Source organism: Sinocyclocheilus grahami, unplaced genomic scaffold, assembly GCF_001515645.1.
Source record: "Sinocyclocheilus grahami isolate Dianchi unplaced genomic scaffold, SAMN03320097.WGS_v1.1 scaffold10.1, whole genome shotgun sequence".
Lineage (NCBI taxonomy): Eukaryota > Metazoa > Chordata > Actinopteri > Cypriniformes > Cyprinidae > Sinocyclocheilus > Sinocyclocheilus grahami.
In genome coordinates, this window is record NW_015505189.1 from 920,913 (window position 1) to 929,920 (window position 9,008).

Consider the following 9,008-nt stretch of genomic DNA (forward strand, 5'->3'; position numbering starts at 1 on the left):
TGAAGTACAGAACTAACATTACATCTGAGGAAGACATACAGTATATTGCTTTCGGTTGCTTGGTTTCTGTAACTTTGTATCATGGCTTGTGTGACGCTGTGTTGTAATACTGGGATTCCCCTCATACATCACACACTATGATTCCTTGACGACGCGTAACGCACCTCAGTGAACTAATACAGTGACATGAGACCTCTATGTTAAATTCAAATTTCAGGACCTAAAAATGCAAGTCCTGGAAATACAAGGCATTAAAATGCAAGCACTGTTAATGCAATGCATTATTTTTTCAATTAGTGCTATTCAACATGCTTTTTTGTTTCAAAGACATATGGTATTATTTTTCTTCCATAAGTAAACTAATAGCCTAAACTTTAATTATCCTCACAGTGCGTCATGCGGTGATTTCATGTAATTTAATAATAAAAGTAACCTAATAATAATAATAATAGGCCTAATAATAAGAAGAATGTAACAGGCCTACATTAATTGGAAATGCTAAATCCTCTTAATATTGCCTATTTTTTATGCTTTTGACCATATCTCTGGCTATCGTTGACACATGATACGATGCAATTTAGCACAGGGAGGTTATCGCGATGGCTCCCCTTTACTCTAGCACCCCCTCTGAACTGTTAATCCCCCCCTTAGCACCCCCAACAAAAAAATCCTGGAGCCGCCACTGTATATATGTATATATATTAATTCATATTTAAGAAATTTTAAATCATTTGCAAATGAATTTAAAAAAATAAATGTGTAAAATAAACATACCTTAGATGACAACAACTTGATTCTGTAACCCTATTTCAATATTTTAATAAAGAAATATTTAAAATATCAAATAAAGAAATATTTAAAATATCAATCAAAAAAAGAAGTAAGCACTGTAACCAACAGGGCACTCAGTAATCTGGGAAGTTTGTGTGCACTGGGTCTAGGAATCATATTTTTTCAAGTAAAGCCAAGGTAACACTCATTTAACAAACAGCACACAGTGAAAGTGACATGAATATGACAGTGGGCAAATGGATAAAGCGTAGCACGGTTCATGCACGCGATCATGCAAGATACAAATGAACATCACAAGATCTCACAGCTTGGATTTGACTAACTCTGAAAGGTTTGTGAAATTAAATGTTTATTAGACATTCAACGATTTGTTTAAATGATATAAAAGCATATTTTCTGAATGCTGATGGTAAACAAGAAAGTACTATAATGTTTGCCTTTCTAATACCAATAATATAAAAGCAATCGTTATAATACTTTTTTGTATACCTTTTAATTCCTTTGTGTTAACAGTTCTATCTGATTATTATTAGACAGACTTCTATCCACATTAGACAAATGTGTTAAACGGTGACCGCAAACAATAAAAAGGGACAATGTGAGCGCTGTGTGCGACGGTGCTGCGGTTCTCAATGGCATCAAAATAAAAGTCCCGCTTCAAACACATCGGCCAAACAGAAAAACTTATCAGCCAATGCCGATATTTGAAAAATGTAAGGCCAAATATCGGGCGATATATAGGTCGACCACTATTCTATGTCACTGGGTGTTTTTTGTGATCTTCAGCTGACATGTTGGAGGCAATGCAGTTGTCATGCCAATGAGCTCCTGCAAGGGTGTGAAACAGCAAAAAAAAAAGCAAAAACAATGCAAGTGAGAAAACGGGAGAAAGAGGCAGAGAATTTTAATTAGTTCCAGAGGCTTTCAAAAGGAGATCCTGATTAACCTAAATGATGCAATCTAAACAGCATCTCCAGCAGAAACATGAGCAGCATGGAGAGACAAGTGGATGAAGAGAAAGAGGTGAGGAAAGTGAAAGAGGCATTGAGAGAGGGGGGAAAATGTAACTGGAACCACTGCAATACTGCTGACAGCTCAAAGAAAGAGCAGTTGATTTCAAAAGAAGAGCAAAAGCTTGCTGAAAAGTGAAAGATTTGGATGAAGGTTCAGGCTTGCCTTTTGTCAAAAGCAAAAAAGTACTTATTCCATCCTTGGGAGGATTTCATTTCATGAATGCATCTTTGACAATAGGGGGAAAAAACATGCTTTTAATACACACACACACACACACACACTTGTAAGTTCAACAAAAATCTTAAACATAAACAGAGGATTCTATCTCTCCACAGTACAGCTACAAGCCCAGCATGGGTTTGATGCTGGTCTAGCAAAACGTAGCTGATAAAGTTGGTAGACAGTGGTTTATCTTGCTAGTCAAGCTTGTTAAGCCTGGTGGGGATACCAGCATAACATGCTACACATTTCAAACCACACATATGCAGGTGTGCTTTATCGAAAAGTACATGTCTAAGTCTATGACATAAAGGTCATTCTGCTTTATTGAACAAGCTGTTCAGAATTCAAATACACTCAAGCATTTGGCTAAATTGAGAAACACTTGCCTAACATATGAACAGATCTTACTTAATGCAAAACTACAAAGCCAGCGGTTAATTATGAACTGCATTAGAGGATTGAATTAGAGCTGACTCACCCATTTCAGGTCATATTTCACTGCCAAGGAAACATCTGGAAGCTCACAGTACCCTTTACCAAAACAGAACGAGGCCATCAGGCATAATGGAGTGTATACAAAGGCTAGTTCAGCTTAAGCATGAAAAAATCGATTAGAATCTTTGCCAAGACAAAATACATTAAACAGAGGCAAAAAAGACAAAAACTGCAAGACAAAAGATGATCTTTGAAAGAAAACAGCAAATGTTACCTGAAAGTACGAAACATGAGGGATAAGCCAAAGAAAACAGCCCTATTATGCTTGGCATTTCAAGGCAACTTGTTAAAACAATGTGCAGTTTTTCTTCAGCAAAAATAGCAATTGTCTTTTTTTCAAATGTGATCAAAAGTGAGATCTGCAAGACCAGGGGCCTGTTTAAAAGTTGCAAACACATAATGGCAATTGAAAAGTGTGCATGTCTTTTCCCACATATGTACATCAGTATTTGTTTAATTAAAAATAAATAAATTCTGGGGGGAAAAAAATGTATGCATCGACCACCCATTTGGCGACTCCAATGCCTAGGTAATGAACTAAATAACTAATAAAAAATAAACTTTTACATTTATGATTTTCCTAGGTTCCAAGGAAGTATCACATGACTGGATGACAATATGCACAGCGTATGTAAGCTATATGCAGATGAGGTTATGCATAATAAAACCAGTGTTGTTGAGCTTCATGCATGGTCATTTTGGAGAAGACAGTTGAAACTTGTGCATATACTATCTGTGATTTTGATTTATAACATGAAGCAGGCTCTGGTGTACGCATGGGTTAATAAATCTGAAATCTTGCGCACATAAACAAAAATCGCAGTTTGTGTGTATGCATAATTCTAGGATGAAATCTAGGATGAAGTTTTATACTTTCCTGTGATGTGATGGCAATGACAGTTCTACGGCCTCATGTTACAAGAACTTTTCAAACAACTGAGACCACACATCAAGGAGCAACATCTCATCTCTCCAAACTCAGCAAGCAGTGAATTATAAATCTGAAGAGTTCTTCAACGCAGGATATAAATGAACCCCGTGTAAAACACTATCCATTTGTGTTTTTCTCAGTGGCTCTGCAGGAGATGGAGGACCTCAAGGGTACACTCAGATACTGTGTCACTCACAGGAGCCAGTGAAAGTGAAAACCAATCTGATGGCTCATTTTACTACAGAGGCCCTATTGTCACCTTCTGATACAAAGCCAGGAGTACAATTCTTTTGTTCGCTGGTCCATCAGCGATGCTTGTCAAAGTATAGCTTCAGGAGAAATCTTCAGTTAGGAAAAAAAAAAAAAGTGTTAAAAGTCAGTGAAACTCAGCAGGGAGTGAGTAATGTTTCAGAGATCTTAAAACATAGAAAAATGTGAAAAGAAGAACCAAACCGTCAATAGAAATGTTCTGAAATATCCATGAGAAGGAGTTCTTTGAGCACAGAATCCATTAACATAAATTTCAGTGATGTGATAGTGAAAGCACACCTTGGCTGTAATCTGTGGTTTTCAGAAGAATCTGTCCCTAAAGGAAGAGGAAGTTCGTCTGCTTGTAGTGCATGTGGTCTCAAACCGCAGACTGTGAAAGTGATGTCACACACTTACACAGGCCTCTTGTAAAAATAATCACTTGTAACTTGATCAAAGCCAGTATATCCCAAGAGGAATTTAATAGATCAGGGTGTTATAAGGTCTTCCAAACAGGCGAGCATGTTTAGAGGGAATGATGAAGTTAAAGCAGCCAAAGAGAGAGAGAGAGAACACGAGAACTGGTGATATGTCACGGGGAAGTGCTCTTTTAATCATTAAGATGTTAATCTCTTCATCATCTCATTCAACAAGGCATGAAACGACAATAATAAACACTCCAATTCCCGCATGAGCAGCTTATGATGTCAAGGTCAGGCCTGCAACCATGTATCAACCAAAACAAGATTTCAGTCATGCAAAACACTGAACAAGTGAACTGAATATAGAGCTACTGGGAAGAAGGTTATGGAAGCCCATTTCTGCCTTAGAGTTTAAAGGTAGGCTAATTGTAATTTTATATCTCCCAGTTGTCACTTTAACTCGCATATTGTAACGTCATGTTTCACAACGTGACATCAAATCTCTCAACGTGACTTTAGCTACTTGCTAAACTTTCTCTCTTAATTAACTTTTTATTTTTTGCTTTTAGACACAAACAGACTTTGAGAAAAGCCCTCTGAAAAAATTTTTTGTAAGACAATGAAATGAGGGAGGGAAAACTGAAAGCAAAAGTAGGACAAAGACAGAAGGTGATGAAAAGTCGAGGGAGAAGCAGCAACAGGGCATATACCATGCAGAAAGGGAGGAAATACGGACGAGACAAAACAGGGTTGTGCCTAAACTTGTGATTTCACAGTATGATGACATCATAGCCAATGTTGAGAGGGCATATAGAGCACAAAAATGAGGCATGCATCATGATACATATATATCACCATAACGTCAATTTATCTTGTATGTATTAAGCACAACAAGCTATAAAATGCAGTCACTTTTCTGTACATAATAGTGTCTCAATTTTCTCATTTATCAGACTTCTGCCTTTCATTTAATTAGAAAAGGAAACAATCGCGATGCAAACTGCCCCGGGGGTGTCCAGGAAAACTGACACAATATATGACAGTCAATCATCCACTCAAGCAGGTTTAATAAAAGGAGATTTAGTATTTGCCAACGGCACAAAAATGACTGAAATCCCTTAACCAGCACATGATCTTGCAGCTATTGCACAGCAGGGGGCGATGTGAGGATCAGGCTGCAGAGTAATGCATAATAATGACTATTTAACATGACTAAATCTCTTTTATCTTATGCCATTTATGCACCCCAGGGAAGCATTTGCCTGGGGAGGAATCACTGCCTGAAATAAAGCACTTAGCAGGATTAGCAGATAATGGCACTCACAATTAAGATGCTATGGGATCACTTAAATAACATTGTCATTTAAGTAGATATGAATTAACATAACTTAAATGTGTTCAGTGCACTTTGTCTTGATTTGCACATAACATAACTTGAGGGTACATGAAATAATATTAGGCTATACGCAGTAGGGTCAAATCATATGATGCTATTTTTACTGGACTGGTAATTTATTAGAAAATACATTTAAGGTGAAAGACTTCAAAATATCTTCAGTGTTTCCCCTGCCATTATATTAGGGGTTACAATTAACTTGACCCCTGAAGGTCAAGTTAATTGTATTTAATTTTATTTTCTCTATAGCACCAGATCACAACAGAAGTCATTTAAAGTTACCTTTCCTATATAACAGTCTATACCTAGTTCTTTTATTAAACTGCATATTGTAACGTCATGTTTCACAACGTGACATCAAATCTCTCAACGTGACTTTAGCTACTTGCTAAACTTTCTCTCTTAATTAACTTTTTATTTTTTGCTTTTAGACACAAACAGACTTTGAGAAAAGCCCTCTGAAAAAAAAATTTGTAAGACAATGAAATGAGGGAGGGAAAACTGAAAGCAAAAGTAGGACAAAGACAGAAGGTGATGAAAAGTCGAGGGAGAAGCAGCAACAGGGCATATACCATGCAGAAAGGGAGGAAATACGGATGAGACAAAACAGGGTTGTGCCTAAACTTGTGATTTCACAGTATGACATCATAGCCAATGTTGAGAGGGCATATAGAGCACAAAAATGAGGCATGCATCATGATACATATATATCACCATAACGTCAATTTATCTTGTATGTATTAAGCACAACAAGCTATAAAATGCAGTCACTTTTCTGTACATAATAGTGTCTCAATTTTCTCATTTATCAGACTTCTGCCTTCGTTCACATAGCAGCTTACAGTTGTGTTTAGAATAGGCTACTGTCTGTATGAACGTGCAACGGGAGTCAAGCCCGTATTCCCTACCAGTATCCATAGCGACAGTGACCAAAGTAAAATCAAAGATGGCGGCGTCCATAAAACTGAAAGTCTTATCACTTTCTGACATGACAAGAGTCCAATCGAGTCGCAAGTTCATCCGTCAAATCTTCACCGACAGCAGCCTTTAAATTTGGGTGGAGGGCGGAGTATTTGAGTCGCGCAGAACACCAAACTGACGGGAGCGGCTGCGGTGGAAAACGGACGGGATCTAAAAATTTCAGATGACAGACAGCTTATTTCTTCGTCACTGTAAGATGCCTGTTCCGTTCATACAGCGTGTGTGTTCCGAGAATGCGGTTGTGAGTCCTGAAAATTTACACAGTTTGGTTATTTACGGGTGTGACAACCTCATTCTGGAACCAAACTCACACACCCGTAAATAACCGAACTGTGTGTGAACGTAACCGTATTAAGGACTCAAATACAGGACTGACAGCCATATTCTGCTTTGTGAACGTGGCCTAAATAGCCTTGCGTTATTTATCTGTTATTTACACGATGGCATGTCATTCTGTCTGATTATCCGGGAGTGACACGCGGCCAAGATGGCGACGGCCGGCTCCACCCACTTTTAGCTTCAAAAACGTTCTTTAGAAACCTACGGGTGATGTCACGGACACTACGTCCATGTTTTTTACAGTCTATAGTGAGCACACTCCCACTCCCACTAGTATTTGTAAATATTAAGCCGCAAAACGACTATTTAAATATGAATTCTGCGTGTCTCTGTGTTAATGAATAGTGCAGACGCGCGGTTTTGTTTACCACTCGTACTGAAGCTCGTGACGCTTCCGGTGATATTAACATCTGCCGTCTCACTAATGAGGACATAAATATATGAACAACATCTCCAGAATTGCTCTGGTCATGAGCATTTGGCCGTTTCATTTGAATAAAACTATCCTCATATCACGGCAACCCGTCAAAATAAAAGTTTGGTTTAACTTGAAGACTTTGCGGCAGAAATATATTACTATTGTTCAGTAGAATGTACGTAATAGGCTACTACTACTACTAAAATTATTAAAACCTTATTTTTAAGGAATAATCATACAATATTTCTTAATTGTTTTAATTGTAATATTAAATCCCCTTTATTTTCCAAAAAATAACATTTGTTTAATTTTCATTAATAAAATTTTAAGGGAAAAAGGGAAAAAATCGGAGGGAAAAAATCATAAGGCAATTGTAAGTATAAATTAAACCTGTTTTTATGCTTTCAAATAATTAGACATGTTAAAACAGAATTTGGAAACAATAAAACATAAGGTTGGAAAAAATCAAACATTTCATAGGGCCCTAAACATAATTTTTGTTAAACTTTTAATAAATTGACGTTAAATTGTTTAAGTTTAATAAATTGTAATTAATTAGACATGCTTTTTGATTAATAAAATTTAATTAAACCATTAAAAAGGAGTCCAGAAAAATTTAAACGGAAAAAAACGGTTGTGTCGAACGGAAGCAATGTCCATTTTTAAACCTAATCCATCATTCGGAACATCCACCGACATGACGAAACAGACAAATACTGCTCTCCCTGCATCCCAGCTAGGCCAACATATGGTCTCGTTTTAAAAAAAGTTATCAAGAGACTACAATGTATAGGAGCATGTGATTATGTGTAATGTTGCCTATATCCGTTGACAAACTAATGTATGTTACTGACACCCAACAGTCCCCACACACATGCTCGGTGGGTAACCGGGTGCATGACTCAAAAAAACAGCGCATTCTTCTTCTTACCATGCCTAATGGTGCTCAGTCTTAAAGCGCCGGTAATATGGAGTGTGTACGTTGATGCAGTTTAATAAGGATCAGATGTTAAAGGCTGACAGATTCATGTGTGCGATAAGGATCCTGGAGAATGTGAAATGGAAATGAACTGGAACAATCCAAGCCAGACTGAATAATGCAGACAGTCAAAGAAAGGGAGGAAAGGTATGAAAAGAAGCTGTGGTAGAGGACAAAGAGTTGAGGAAGACAGAGTGGAAATGGGACAGAAACACAGGAGGAAAAGACAGCTGGAGAAGGGGAAAGTGGGAAAGTCTTTGTGGAAAGGGCAGATGGCAGAAGACATTTCTCAACTGAATGGGATTCCTCCTGCCACTGATGAACTATACTACACTTATTTACAGCTGAGTGATTTGGTCTGCGTTCAATTTCTTTGTCCATGTCTTTTTAGGTCCCTTGCTCATCCAGAGCGCACAGGGTTAAAAGACAGGATGCTTGATTTACAAAGAATCCAAGAATAAAAGGGCAAAACACTGTGTGAGAGTCAGACACGCTGAGAAAAGTTAGCTACATGTGCGCTGGGAGATGGAAATGCAGTACAGTATAAACTAAAACAAATAAAATAAAGCGGATGTTAATTTGTAACATATTACACAATGTGTGACAAATGAATCCCATATACTCGGCCGACTCTCTAGGGGAGCTAGCCGGTCAATTTCTGTGCTGATCAGAACTAGGTCATAAGCAAACAAACCAAAACAAATGGCTGTAGCACTTTAACGCCTGTTCAAGTTTCGCCGTGTTCAAGACCCGTGACAAAATACTTCCTC